The sequence below is a fragment of the Aphidius gifuensis genome, linkage group LG1 (genome assembly GCF_014905175.1).
Source record: "Aphidius gifuensis isolate YNYX2018 linkage group LG1, ASM1490517v1, whole genome shotgun sequence".
In the NCBI taxonomy this organism is placed as follows: Eukaryota; Metazoa; Arthropoda; class Insecta; order Hymenoptera; family Braconidae; genus Aphidius; species Aphidius gifuensis.
Window position 1 is genome coordinate 28494625 of NC_057788.1, and position 14589 is coordinate 28509213.

The following is a 14589-nucleotide window of genomic DNA, read 5'->3' on the forward strand; positions in this document are numbered from 1 at the left end:
TGGTTATTTTGGGTGGGAGAAATAACTGCGAGAGACACCCCCAACTTTATCTCTACCACCATCACACAAGGGGGATGATTTTATATGCGACTGCGCCAAGACGTTTGCCCTCAACATTATCATAGAGGGTGATTTTTTCAAATTTCGAAAAAAAAACTTTTAAAAGAATGGAGAATTTTTTTTTGATGATGATAAAGAAAAAATCAACGAGTTAAATAAATAATACATTTTTTTTTTCAAATGAAATAAATGTGATTTTTTTGGAAATTTACCTGCGTGCGTCATCGAGACATTAATTGACGTCAATAGTTGTTTTATTATTTTTTGATAGAATGAATAATGACAATAAAATAATGATATTTGATGATTGATTTTCAATATATCTATTTACTCACATATAAATTTTCAGATGTTTCATTATTTCATTATTTTTTTTTTTCTTTTATTATTTATGAGTGTGTAAAATAAACCAATTGACAACTGTCAATAAAATGTAAATATAATTAAATAAATAAATCAACGAAAAAGCTCTGGAAAAAAAATTTAAAAAGACAATTAAAAAGGTCTAAATTTATTAATTTTTCAAAATATTTTTGAGTAATTTTGGGGTTTTTTTTTTGACAAATACCAGCCAGGGATTAAAAGATGCCAAAAAAAAAATTTCATCAATGGCACCGTGGCTTAGTTGGTTAAAGCGCCTGTCTAGTAAACAGGAGATCGGGAGTTCGAATCTCCCCGGGGCCTCATTCTCAAGGGATGTTTAATTTTTGCACTTGGAAAACATTAACACACACGCAAAACATTTATTAATAAAGCTATATTTTTTGTCATTTGATTGTTCAACTTATAATAATGTCAAAGCTCTCAACTAAACAAGACAAAGTAAAATAAAAAAAAAAAATTTTAAACTTTTTCAATAATAAAAACTCAAGTAATATCTTGGAGTTTTTAGATGTTAAAGTTGATGGAAGTTTGTTTTAAAAGTTGTTTGACTTCAGTGGGCGTTAACCACAAGTATTTCAACAACTTTTTTTTTTCAAGCTTTACTTGTGGTTCAAAATTTTTAACCTTAAACAGTAAAAGTTAAATATTCATATAGTAATTTACGCTGGTTGGTTTAGATGAAATATATTTATATTCTTAACTTATTCCCAAGAATTGAGATGTATAAATTTTCAAAGATTAAAAATTATTTTTGTACAATTAATAAATCAATATTATATATCAATCATAATTAGTTGATATCACAATCATCATCTTGATTAAAATATAAATATCAAAGTAATCAAGTTATTTTTAAATTTCAATCATATTTATTCTTTGACATGTTACAATAAATTAAGATTAAAAAATTAACTGATTGAAAAAACTGATCAACTGATTTTCCTCAATTTTAAAATAAACTTAATCAATAAATATAAATAATTAAAAATCAGTTAAACTGGTAAACCCCTATGAAATTCAATTGTCTTGTGTGATATCATTTATAAATATATTTTACTCGTGTTTCAATCACCCCTCAAGTTTTTTTTTTATTACTATTAGGGTGTCAATTAAATTATATCATCTGTATGTATACCAATATAATAAAAGGGTCAACTTGACTCTTAAATAAAATTATTATTTATCAATTATCACACTCGAGCAATAAAATAACAATTATTTTTATTATTTTAAATGTTGATTAAAAATTGAAAATATCTAAAATTAAACTCCATTGAGTACAGATGAATTCATCTAAATTCTTGGTCAATGATAATCGTCAACAACCCCCATGCTCTGAATTCAAATGATCATCAAAATGATCATAGGTATATATAACTTTCATTCATTGCTTCTGATCATTGCTAACGATAATGGTAGATTATACCAAGCATTCGCCATCTGGCGTTAAACTTGGATTGTATATATATACACATGCGATCACGATCACATATATACCCTGAAACTTACTTACTTTACTTGGACCCCATCATCATAAAACCCCACATGAATTTCAATTTCAATTCAGCAACAAAAAATAAAATAAAAAAAAAATTCAACTTGGTACTTGAAAAACTTGAAAACCTTTCTTCATTTTCCGGATAATAATAGTAAAAATAAATAACATTATCTATTTTTTTTATATTGCAATTATTAAATCAAATAATTTTCATGTCATTTAAATTTAGTTTTTTATTTTTTAAAATGGCCAGTTGTTTGGTGGATGGTGACACATTGTATAAATGGTCTTAATTCAAGGGATATACATTTAATTTGGCAAGTATCCAATTGGCACCATCAACTATCTGGATAAATAAAAGAATATATATTTCCCTTTTTTTTTCTATTAAACTATTTTACAGATTTACTGTATATTTAGTAGGATTTTATGGTTTACATGTTTGGCATTGTATATATACTGCAGGTGGCTAACAAACCTACCACATTTGTGAGTTATATTATTCTGATCATACAATTTGTGTGCAATATGGATTAACCAAAATCATCTAGCCTTGTGAATGTGGTATGATGTATAATATGTGTGGTGGTTCACCCTTGAGTATTTTATATCCTTAAATAAACACTTTTTGGTAATCTTTATTTTTATCCTTTCTATCCATCATTCTATATATTATAACATTTACGTAAATTTGGAGTCACAGATGGAGGATTTTTAAGCAATAAATTTTACTATAATGAATCATTTTTATCGACACTATTTAAGAATTAAAAAAAAAAACATTTTTTGTCCAGTTAAATTGAAATGATTTTTAGTTTTGTAAATTTTTTTTTTTTTATTATAAATTTTAATATATATTATCAATGAGTTTGCATAAAATTTTATGGACTTGTATTCCTGGTAGTTTTAATAATCAATGGTATATTATGTTTTGAAAAATATATAGCCATGTGGGCTTTAGACTTGGTGGCATATGGCAGTGTCATATAGTCACTAGGTGGTCTGGTTATATATTATCATACCTGTCGTCAATGCATGCGCAAGTAAAACAGGAGGTACATGAGCTTCTGGTTTATTTGTTAAACAACATTACTATTGTTGATTTTATTGTACAGCTTACATACAATCATTTTATTTTTTTCTTGTTTTTATATTTTAAAATTTTACATTTTATTTATTTTATAATTTATATTGATAAATAGATAATTTTACAAGTTATTTTATACTCACACCCTTTTATTCAATGACTATCTACCAAGGGGAAAATAGCAAGTTTGTCAATTGAAAAGACCGATAAAAATTTATATATCCAATAAAGTTTAATGAGCTGGATAATTCTATTGCATCAACTTTGACTTTAAGCTCAATGAATTGTACCAAATAAATACAAGTATAAATGTAGAGTTACATCGACTATAGTGAAGATGAGTTGAAAATATTTATTTTTTTTTTTGTCCTATTGTTATGAGTGCCCATTTTTAATTTGTAATTTATTTTATAATTATATAAATGTTTAACTTGATTGATTTTAACTAAAAAATATTAAATTAGGCATGTTGTTTTTTGTTAAATTTATATTTTTCGTTAAGTGAAGATGATATCAAATTGGGGGTATAGTTTCCGTTGGTTTTGTACTGTTTTTTGAGTTGGCATATCATCGATTTGGGGGTATAGCTGCAAACGGGCTATTCTTTCTTTTGAAACAGTAATTAACACGTAATAATTATTTAAAAATGAATAAATAGTATTAAAAAAATGCTAAACTTGAAAAAAAAAAAACAAAAAAAAACAGGGGGCACTCGGATTTGAACCAAGGACCATCCGATCTGCAGTCGGGCGCTCTGCCACTGAGCTATACCCCCAATTTGATATTCTCATCACTTGAAAAACAGTACAATTTCGACAGAAACTATACCCCCAATTTGATATTCTCCTTACTCAACGAGCAGTACAATTTCAACAAAAACTATATACCTCCAATTGGATATCCTCTTAATACAAAAAACAGTACAAAAACAACGAAAACTATACCCCCAGTTTGATATTGTAAAAGTACAAACTCAACGAAATTAATTTATTTTTTGTCATTTTTTTTCAAGTTTAGCCCTTCTTAAATACAATTTAATTAATTTTAAGTAATTATGACGTGTTAATTTAGTCAATTTTCATGTATATTTTATTTACACAATATATCTTGGGTAATTTTCTACTCAAACACGTCGAGATAACGTGAATAAAAAAAAAAAAAGGTCACAAACACAGTAGGATCTAAGCAACAAAAGGTTTCACATTACACATCACAAGTTAAATTGTTTTTTTTTTTACTTCTATTAATTTCCCGCTGAGAAGTTACACATAAAAAAAAATTCCTAACAATTATAATTAATTTCTATAAAAACCTACAAGAAAATAACACAGAACCAATTAAGACCGTATCTAGTTCAGATCAATGAATATTCGAATAGCAGGAATTATTTTTTGTAAGGGATTTTAAAAGACAATTTGTAAGACGACAAACTTGCGTGATTTTTTTTTTTTTTTTTTTTAACGTTCAGATAATCGAGACTCTACTGTGTAGATAAAATAAATATCCCCATTGAAATAAACATTCAAGATCATGCAATTAATCAACATAAACAGAAACAGCCAAACAATGAATAAGACCCCTTTTTATTGACCCCCGCGCCTACTGCCACCCCCCAATGGCACTGCCTTCTGTCAATAAATAAATCTTATCCCGCAGTGAGAGGCACCCCATGTAACTCCTCATTTTTATACTAAAAAATATTGTTTTATATTCATTACATCAATAATATATTTGTTTTTTGTTTTTTTTTTTTTACAAATAACATTGTTTTATAAAATTTAAATAATTTTTTTTTACATTTTCAATTGAAAAAATGAAAAATATATTATAAAAAAAAAGAGTATAACATACAAATTATGTATTTGTAATATGTAACTGTTGGAAAATTGACAGAACGACAGATGAATTATTTGTTATATTCAGCTTCTCTCTACAAATCCATCTGGGTTCAAGCCAAAACAAAAAAAATTGTTTAAAAAAAAAAAATAATATATAGATAGTGCTGGAGTTATTCCCTGTTTGGTTCTCGCTTTCCATTCTTGTCGCGAATTAATCCATCAAAATACTCCCATCATGCACACACACACACACCCTGTTTTTTGAATTATTTTTTTTTTTTTTTCCAGTCATTTTCTAAACAGGGATGAAAATATATTTCAGTTTAAAATGTCAAAGTGCACACTGATTTATATTTTTTTTTAAACAACATAAAATTAATATTTTCAAAGAAAAAACATTATTTAAATGTCATAATTATTTTTCGAGTTAATTTATGACCCAGCTTGCGCTAGGTACGAAAAAAAATAGAGTATAGACTCATCAATTGTTCCCCTCCACGGAAATCTTTAGTAAAAGGCGAAAGATTTAAACGTGTATTGAAGGGAAGCCAGAGTAACGTTTGTCTATTTTCCAGGGGGCTCTATCATTATCAAGGTAAAATTTCAGGTGTGAGAATTTTGATGAAAACTAGCCCTCTAGTATTTTTTTTAAAAACTAATATATTAAACCAACCCTTGGATTTTAACTTGCACAATAATATACATTTAATATTTTTAATAAAATTTTTCAACCGAATAATATAAATATAAATTTTTTTTTAAATTTTGTTGACATAAAAAAAAAATCAATGACGCAGGTAAGAATAAATATTGTTAGAGTAACTCAATGACTCAATGATTTTTCATAATGAATTGAGTATTTTAAATATTTAAAAATTGTCATATTAAAAATCATATAAATCATTGAATCAAAATAGATTAAACAGATGTACAATATTTTTTTAAAAATATAAAAATATCATAATTTATTTCCAGTCAATAAAATAATTGTAAATTCAATTAATATTGTTCCATTTTTTATAATCTACACAGGTGCAAGATAAAAAAATTGTGCGCATTTATTCTATTGCGATGTATATATATTTTATTCTAAAAATTATTAAATAAATATATTCAAAAATTAAAATAAAATAATATAAAGTTAAATAAACAAATTAGAGGAATAATTTTGTTGTTAAAATTGATGGCACAAAATTATCAACTAAAATTTAAATTTATTAGAAGGTAAGAATTATTTTTGGAATTAATTAATGACCCGGCTTACGCCAGGCACACAAAAAATTGAGTATAGACTCATCAATTGTTCTCTTCCACGGAAATCTTTAGTAAAAGGCGAAAGATTTAAGCGTGTATTGAAGGAAAACCAGAGTAACTCGCAACACAAATATCGAGCTCTATAAATATTCTATGCTGATAAATCACATGGAAGAAAAATGAGACATCTATGAGAACTTTTGGAACTACATTACGCGCTCTAAACTGAGGAGAACATCGTTCTCTGTCCTTTTATCTTGTCTCTTCGTTTTTCTACCTTTCTCTTTTTATTATTATCTTGTCTCTATATTTTCCTGTCCACATATGTATATACCTTATTTTTAAAATATTATCTTTCAGTCTTTCCACAATTTCACATCAAATTGTAATTCAAATTCAATTCACCTCAAATATAAAAAAAAAAAAATTAAATAATATTTTTTAATCTATTCAATTATAATAAGTGATTTTCAAATCACTAAAATGTCAAATAACAATTTTCTCCGGGCTTAATGATATCTTAATTTTACCAATAATATATGTGTCTCAAATTTTATCACATCTTGTATAATAAATTATGAAAATCACATCATCACTGTATCAATGTAATTATCATGAATAATTTAAAAAATTCGTAAGTTAATAATGTGCTGAAATTATTCACATGACACGCTAACCTGAGAATCATATTTGCATTCATGATAACTTTGTTATGTTCAACGATAAAATCCATTGAGTATTTGAAAATTCATTCACTAAAATTTACATTCAACCTTAGAATAATTACCAAACATCTAGGCATTAGAAAAATAATTTTTTCAAATAAAATATTCAAATGAAAAATTATCCAAATAAATAAATGAATAAGCAGAAATAATACAACAATTTTTTATTTGTAATTTTTTTTTTTTTTCTACTATTTATTATTTTTATTATTTATTTATATTTTTATATAAAAAATAAAAAGACTATATACAAGTTTATATACATATAGTGTATGAAAGCGTAGGATCAATATACGCGATGACATAGCGAGAGCTCATCTTTAAGCACCGCCCAACTTGGACGATTTGTCCAATGGACTGGCTTTTCTCTTTAGCATCTGACCAATGATAAAGCTACATTGATTTTTCGCGCGCTTTATTTTTTTTGTTAAATGTGAATTTCTTCGCGCCGCGAACGGGAGGGCAAAAAGAAATATAACAAGAGGTGGAGAACCGACAACGATAAGGCACAGAGGGGTAGTTTTTTTTTTTTTGGATTCACTGTTATCGGCTGTCATATTGGGTTTTTTTTTTTTTTTTTTATTTTCAAATGACTTGAGTTAAAAATTAATATACAAGTCTGGATTTTTTTTATTTTTTTTTCCAGTCTTTTTGAGATTTTAATCACCAACTTTGTCATCAGAGTGTAACACCACTCGATTTCACGGTCACTCTGTAGACCGGAATGAAAAAAAAGCCTCGAATTTTAACAACAAAAAAAAAAATATAAATATGAAATTGTTAATAAAGGTTTTATTATTTCATTTTTAATAAATATTTACTTTTATTTTCAGATTGAAATATCACGGGAGTATGTTTTTTTTATGCGGGCAAACTGAACGCACATATTTTATATTTCATATACACACACCGGAGTGTATAGCAATCTTAACATCAAACAGAAAACGTAATTTACACAAGTTTAAAATTCTCTAGCAAGATTGCAAACCGAGTAGTTTATATAACAGTATATCTATATACATACTACTTCATCTATAACAACCTTCACATATATATTTATCTGGAAATGTTGATAAATTTTCAATGAGCATATATGCGTATATATACAACCGAGCTTTTTCAATTTTAACACAGAGAATTTGTTATAAATTATACCGGTAAATTAAAGAAAGAAAAAGAATACATTATTTGATTCCATCATTAATTAATATTTAATATCAAACTTTGATTTTCGAATTTTTATACTGATTCAACATTTCAAACGAAATGTAAATAATAATTGCGCAAATAGAGCCGAAAAAATTGCCAATTTTTTAAACCATTATTATTCAACAAAAAAGAATTTTTTATATAAAATTTATACAATTAAAAATTTAACAGTTTATTATGAATTTAATTGGATTAAAAAAAAAAATTATTTTATTTATTAAATTAACTTGAAAAAAAAACTGGAAGCCTTGATTTTTTATTTATATTTTTCACACTTTGTTGATCATATTACTTCAATTTTTTAAAATAAAACCAATGACCATGAACAAAATGAAAAAAAAAATTTATATAAAAAAAGCTATTGTTTTATTAAATTTAATAATAAAAATGGAAAAAATAATAGTATAAATTCAAAATTTAAACCTTTTTTTATCTTGAAAATCACGTATTTTCATATCACAAAAATGATGTAAGCATAAGACATGCATATGCATATAAATATACTATATTTCTTTGAATAATAAAAAATAATTTTTTTATGTTTGTACGTGTCAGACAAGCAGGGTCAAAAATGTACATCACCGCAAATTTTTTTTCTTTATTTTTAAACCTCTTTTCCACCCATCCACCCACTCAAGTTTCTCTCCTAAAGTCCGTTTACGAGAATTTTCATTTACGAGTTAAATTATCCAATGAGAAAGTTCTGACTTTATGGCTGACACTGTCGTCAAAAATAAAAAAAAATAAAAAATATATGATAAAGAATACAAATCTCATCATCACGATTATCATTAAATTTTATTTTTATTTTACAAAAGAAAAAAAAAAATTAAAAGAAAATTGTAATTATAGATAAAAATTTAAAACAATTTCTTTCAATTGAAATGAATTAAAATATTAAATATTTATTCGTTCATAGATATTAATCTTTTTTTATATTCGCATATTAAATTTCAAGTGATAAAATCAAGATTTAGTCAGACAATAAAATTATTATTTAAAAAAAAAAAAAAAATTAATCCACATTTTTTTTTATCAAGTATAATTAAATTAAATTGTAATAATCAAACTGTCCAATCTGTTGGCGTACAATTTAGCTTTTAACCAATGATGGTAACAAATGGTCATAAAAGTAACACGACAATTCCAATTTTCTCAAAGCAACCACACCATATTCCTTGTCTCATTCTTGTGAAATACCGATTCTATGCTCTCTGCTGACTCGACAATTCCAGCTCCAATAATAACCCAAAAAATTTAATTCTATCAAAATCATCAGACAATAAAATAAATAATAAACTTCTTTTTCTTTTTATATTTTCATTCATCCCTTATCTCTATTTTTTATTTTCATCAACACGAAAATATCAAATTTTTTTTTCATTCTCGCATCAAAGTCATACATACAAAAGCTGCGCATCGTTAAAAAAAATAAAACGAAAGAAATGGTATAAAAAAAAAAAAAAGATAATAATAAAATTCAACGAAGCGTTATCTTATCACTGTGAATAAAAAGAATAATGCTTTGACACGCGCATATAGCGGCAAGTTCATCGGGCACTACGAATTGCACTTTCGTGTTATATTTTATTTTTTTTTTTTTATCTTCTCTTTTGCAAATCGTTCAAAGAGGTGGGGTGTTAGATACTCGTCGGGATGCAACACAGAGTAGAAAAAAATATAAATATAAAGTCAAAAGAGAAATGAAAAATAATAAGAAATAAAAAAGTTGATGAGAAAGATGAAAAAAATAAAAAATATATATAGTGAAAGTGTTTGATGGGTGGTGGTGAGAATGAAAAAGCAGAAAAGAGAAAAGCTCACGAGATCGTCGTAAATTCACAGAGAATATAACACGAAACTAAAATATATAGAGGTGGCTAAATTTTGCATATGTCATCTTTTATCTTTTATTATTTTATCTTTGTCTTTTACATATATATAAATTCACCACACGCACATACGACATCTTTTCCAACCTCTCTGATGTATATACCGCTTCGTGAAAATTGCGGTGGAATATATTCACCACCTATTTTCAACATATATATAGTTTTGTTTATGTCCACATAGAATATACATGTTGGTTAGATATACTGCGTTTTATTTTTATATGTGCGCATATGGTTAAAATAAGAGTCAAATGAAATTGTTTTTCGAAGCGAATAATAAAAAAAAATGATGTATATATTTTTTGAAAAATTATACTCGTAAAAATATTATTGTAAAATGTATTTGTGTATATATTAATATTTTAGTTTTGTCTAGTGCTTATGCAATTTTAACCTGAGCCCTAAAATTGGTATTTCATATACTTTTGGGCCTTTAATAAATGAATAAATAAATTTCTTTAGTGCCTTGCAATTATGTAGTTGTAATTCTTTATTATGTTTGAGTTAATTTATGACCCAGCTTGCGCTAGGTACGAAAAAAAATAGAGTATAGACTCATCAATTGTTCCCCTCCACGGAAATCTTTAGTAAAAGGCGAAAGATTTAAACGTGTATTGAAGGGAAACCAGAGTAACGTTTGTCTATTTTCCAGGGGGCTCTATGATTATCAAGGTAAAATTTCAGGTGTGAGAATTTTGTTGAAAACTAGCCCTCTAGTATTTTTTTTTAAAACTAATATATTAAACCAACCCTTGGATTTTAACTTGCACAATAATATACATTTAATATTTTTAATAAAATTTTTCAACCAAATAATATAAATAAAAATTTTTTTTTAAATTTTGTTGACATAAAAAAAAAATCAATGACGCAGGTAAGAATAAATATTGTTAGAGTAACTCAATGACTCAATGATTTTTCATAATGAATTGAGTATTTTAAATATTTAAAAATTGTCATATTAAAAATCATATAAATCATTGAATTAAAATAGATGAAACAGATGTACAATATTTTTTTAAAAATATAAAAATATTATAATTTATTTCCAGTCAATAAAATAATTGTAAATTCAATTAATATTTTAGTTTTGTCTAGTCAATAATTATGATTATGCAATTTTAACCTGAGACCTAATATTGGTATTTCATATACTTCTGGTTCTTTAATAAATAAATAAATAAATTTCTTCAAACAATATCAAAAGACTCGGTAGAGTCTCAAGTCATTTTTTCCCAGCGCGAAACTCACAGAGTAATAGTATAAATATAAAATTAATATTTAAAAAAAAAAAAATTTTTAAATGTCTTGCAATCATGTGGTTGTCATTTTTTTTTAAGTGCACACTGATTTATATTTTTTTTTAAACAATATAAAATTAATATTTTCAAAGAAAATACATTATTTAAATGTCATAATTATTTTTTGAGTTAATTTATGACCCAGCTTGCGCTAGGTACGAAAAAAAATAGAGTATAGACTCATCAATTGTTCCCCTCCACGGAAATCTTTAGTAAAAGGCGAAAGATTTAAACGTGTATTGAAGGGAAGCCAGAGTAACGTTTGTCTATTTTTCGGGGGCTCTATTATTATCAAGGTAAAATTTCAGGTGTGAGAATTTTGATGAAAACTAGCCCTCTAGTATTTTTTTTTAAAACTAATATATTAAACCAACCCTTGGATTTTAACTTGCTCAATAATATACTTTTTAATAAAATTTAGTTTTGTCTATAGTCAATAATTATATTTTATAAATTTAATAAAAAATACATGCAAGGTAGTTTTACTTGCTGGGGTCAACTTAAATGTCCAAGTCCATAAGCGAGAATTGAAGGTATTAAAAATCAAAATAACAAGTGTTGATGATTTTTTAATGATGGTGTTACTAATTTCGAATAATAGATTTATTTTTTGGATATTTATTTAATTTTTAGTCGTTGGTTTGATCAATATATTTTTTTTTTTTTCTAAAACTTAAAATTAAAATAAAATATATACATGTAAATTTTGAGGGCATATAAAAGTGCGATTTCCAAGGCCATGAAGAAAACCTAGCTATCCAGAAACATGCGGATGAAAATACGAAAGAGAGTGTCACACGTTTCCATGGTAACTATAGGGATGGACTCCGCCTCTCTGTATAAGTTTTCTACGGTTCGATATAGTATTCCCCACGACCTCCTCCTCCTCTTTTACTCAGTCTTTCTTCAACCCTCTCCTCCATACAACCCCCTCAATTCACTAGGGGTTTTGTTATATCAATGCGATCTACATTTTTTTTTTTCAACAGTACTTGTACAAAAAAAAAAAAAAATTCGAAATACCGTTGTACAAGTGATGGAAATTTTTTCGAAATATATTTTCTATTTACTCGAGGTTCTTGTTGAAAAATTGATGATCGATATTATGTAAATTTTGAAGGGTTCAATAGTCCTCAATTTGAAATCGTCTAATCAATTTTTTTTTATGTTTAAAGTTTGAACATTTGATGATGCATATGATCTATATGTTTGCAATTAATTTTTAAATGTTTTTGAGCTTTTTAAAAATAGCCAAGGTAGATGTGAAAATTTATATACTGATGCATTATGGTAACTCATTAAAATAACTCAAGGATTTATGATAAAAGTGCAATCCTTTTAAAATAAAAAAGTCTCGCACTTAAAGAAAAAAAGAAACTAGAAAATGTCGAACTTAACAAATTGTATTTTCTCTTTTTAAAATTTATTTTCTTGTTTTTCTATACTATTTTATATTTCCATTGATGTAACTCCTTCTTGCATTCTCATAAAATTCGATCGACACACATGCAATGTTTTTTTTACACTAGGCATTTGCTCTAAACATTCAGTACAGGTTTTTTACTTCACATCGATGACTCTCAGTTTGTCTCACTTATTTTTATTTTTACTATATTGTGTACTCGCACTATGCCACCACCACCCCAAGTTTAATTTTGTTGAGTGCATCCAACACGCCCGATCTGTTAGTATATAGATATATATTTTGTGAGCACAAATACATTTTCTTCATAAGCTCATATATTCATCTGTTGTACTGCTATAGAAAATTGAAACTCAAAACATTCACAGAAAAAATAATGTGAAAGAAAATCAACTTTAAAAAACGATTTAACAAAAATAAAAAGAAAAAAAAAAGCTGCATATATCTAAATGAGATTTAAATTGACAAAAAAAAAAAAAAATAATTATTTGGAGGTGCCGGGCATCGATCCCGGTACCTCTCGCATGCTAAGCGAGCGCTCTACCATCTGAGCTACACCCCCAAAGGATATTTAGTACACCCGGAAAATTTGTACTTAAGACAAGACACAGCTTTGGCATTATTAAACTAATGAAAATCTATCAATAAGGTAAAATACAAATTAAACAACAATTTTTATATTCAAATGCCAACAAGTAGATTATATCTTTTCAATTATTTCAAAAATATTCAGCTATGACTAGTAATTATTTGTGAGCCATGCATAAAAATTAAAAACAAGTGTTTCATCTTTTGACTAATTTAATTTGTTATGATATACAACAACAAATTATCTACTATTATTGTATATAATTTCAATTTTAATTGTATTCATTGTTTTAAAATTAAAATAAATATAAAATATTAATTCAGTGATAAGAAGAGTATTTTCATTATTTGATAATGTGCCTACTGATCTGATAGTTACCCTCAGTCGGTTGGCAATCAATATATTAAATTAATTCAAAGCAAAATCATTAATTTTACTTTATCATTACAAGTATTATATAATTATTCACATGTATTTAATACATTTAATAATCATCAAGCAAAACTTTCACATAAGAGTTCGAGAGATTACATGTATATATTCTCTGACGAATGAGGTCACTCTCTGTTTCTTGGCTCCAAATGAAATAAATAATAATCATTCAAACGTATATATAATGTATATGTATTTTAAGAATGTCTCTTAAATTTTGTTGGATAAATTAATGCAAAAATTCTACAGGCTCCTTAGCGAAAGAAAAAAAAACGTCCTCGAATTACGTAAATGAAAAAAATAATAAATAAATACCACAATCATCCGGAACGTTAATAAAAAATTGGAATAATTTTTGTATTTTATGTCTTTTGTGTGGTCCTTAAACTTCCGGGATTAATTATAAAATTTTATGGAAAATAATTGATTTATTAATTTACAATAATAGTCGTATCAATAATTAAAATTTACCAAAACAGTTGACAATTTTTTTTTGGGATATTTATCGCATGGTATTATTTTAAATTATATATTATTATATAACAATAATTAAAATTAAATTAAGTACGCAATGAGGAAGTGTCATCTAATTACTGGACACGCGTGGCTGTCTTCAAAAAGGGTGCACGCTTCAATGAATTCATTAAAAATACGAAAAATTTAAAATCGATTTGTAGATTATACAATATTTTGTAATTTAGGATAAACAATGAATAAAAAATTTAACTTAACGCCATTTTCAGGAAGTAATAATTCTTAACATTCAAGATAAAAATGTATATAAACTTACAGGGTCCTGTAAGAGTCAGTCTTGTCTTTGGATTCTTCAAAGTTAGTTGAAATTTAATTTTACAAAGAAATAAAATAATTATTTAATTTTCAAGTAAGTAAATTAAA

At 26.0% G+C, this 14589-nt stretch overlaps 7 non-coding genes across 7 annotated transcripts; 1 reads left to right on the plus strand and 6 right to left on the minus strand.

Moving 5' to 3' along the window:
• The first annotated feature begins 670 nt into the window (after positions 1–670).
• Positions 671–744, plus strand: Trnat-agu. Its single transcript has one exon. It is a non-coding gene; the product is annotated as a tRNA-Thr (tRNA).
• Positions 745–3732: 2988 nt separating this feature from the next.
• On the minus strand, positions 3733–3804 carry Trnac-gca. Its single transcript has one exon. It is a non-coding gene; the product is annotated as a tRNA-Cys (tRNA).
• Positions 3805–5303: 1499 nt separating this feature from the next.
• LOC122847971 lies at positions 5304–5424 on the minus strand. The gene has a single exon (XR_006373425.1). It is a non-coding gene; the product is annotated as a U5 spliceosomal RNA (small nuclear RNA).
• Positions 5425–6119: 695 nt separating this feature from the next.
• LOC122847970 lies at positions 6120–6239 on the minus strand. Its single transcript, XR_006373424.1, has one exon. It is a non-coding gene; the product is annotated as a U5 spliceosomal RNA (small nuclear RNA).
• A 4221-nt stretch (positions 6240–10460) lies between these two features.
• LOC122847967 lies at positions 10461–10581 on the minus strand. Its single transcript, XR_006373421.1, has one exon. It is a non-coding gene; the product is annotated as a U5 spliceosomal RNA (small nuclear RNA).
• An 805-nt stretch (positions 10582–11386) lies between these two features.
• On the minus strand, positions 11387–11507 carry LOC122847972. The gene has a single exon (XR_006373426.1). It is a non-coding gene; the product is annotated as a U5 spliceosomal RNA (small nuclear RNA).
• A 1653-nt stretch (positions 11508–13160) lies between these two features.
• Positions 13161–13233, minus strand: Trnaa-agc. Its single transcript has one exon. It is a non-coding gene; the product is annotated as a tRNA-Ala (tRNA).
• Positions 13234–14589: the final 1356 nt, after the last annotated feature.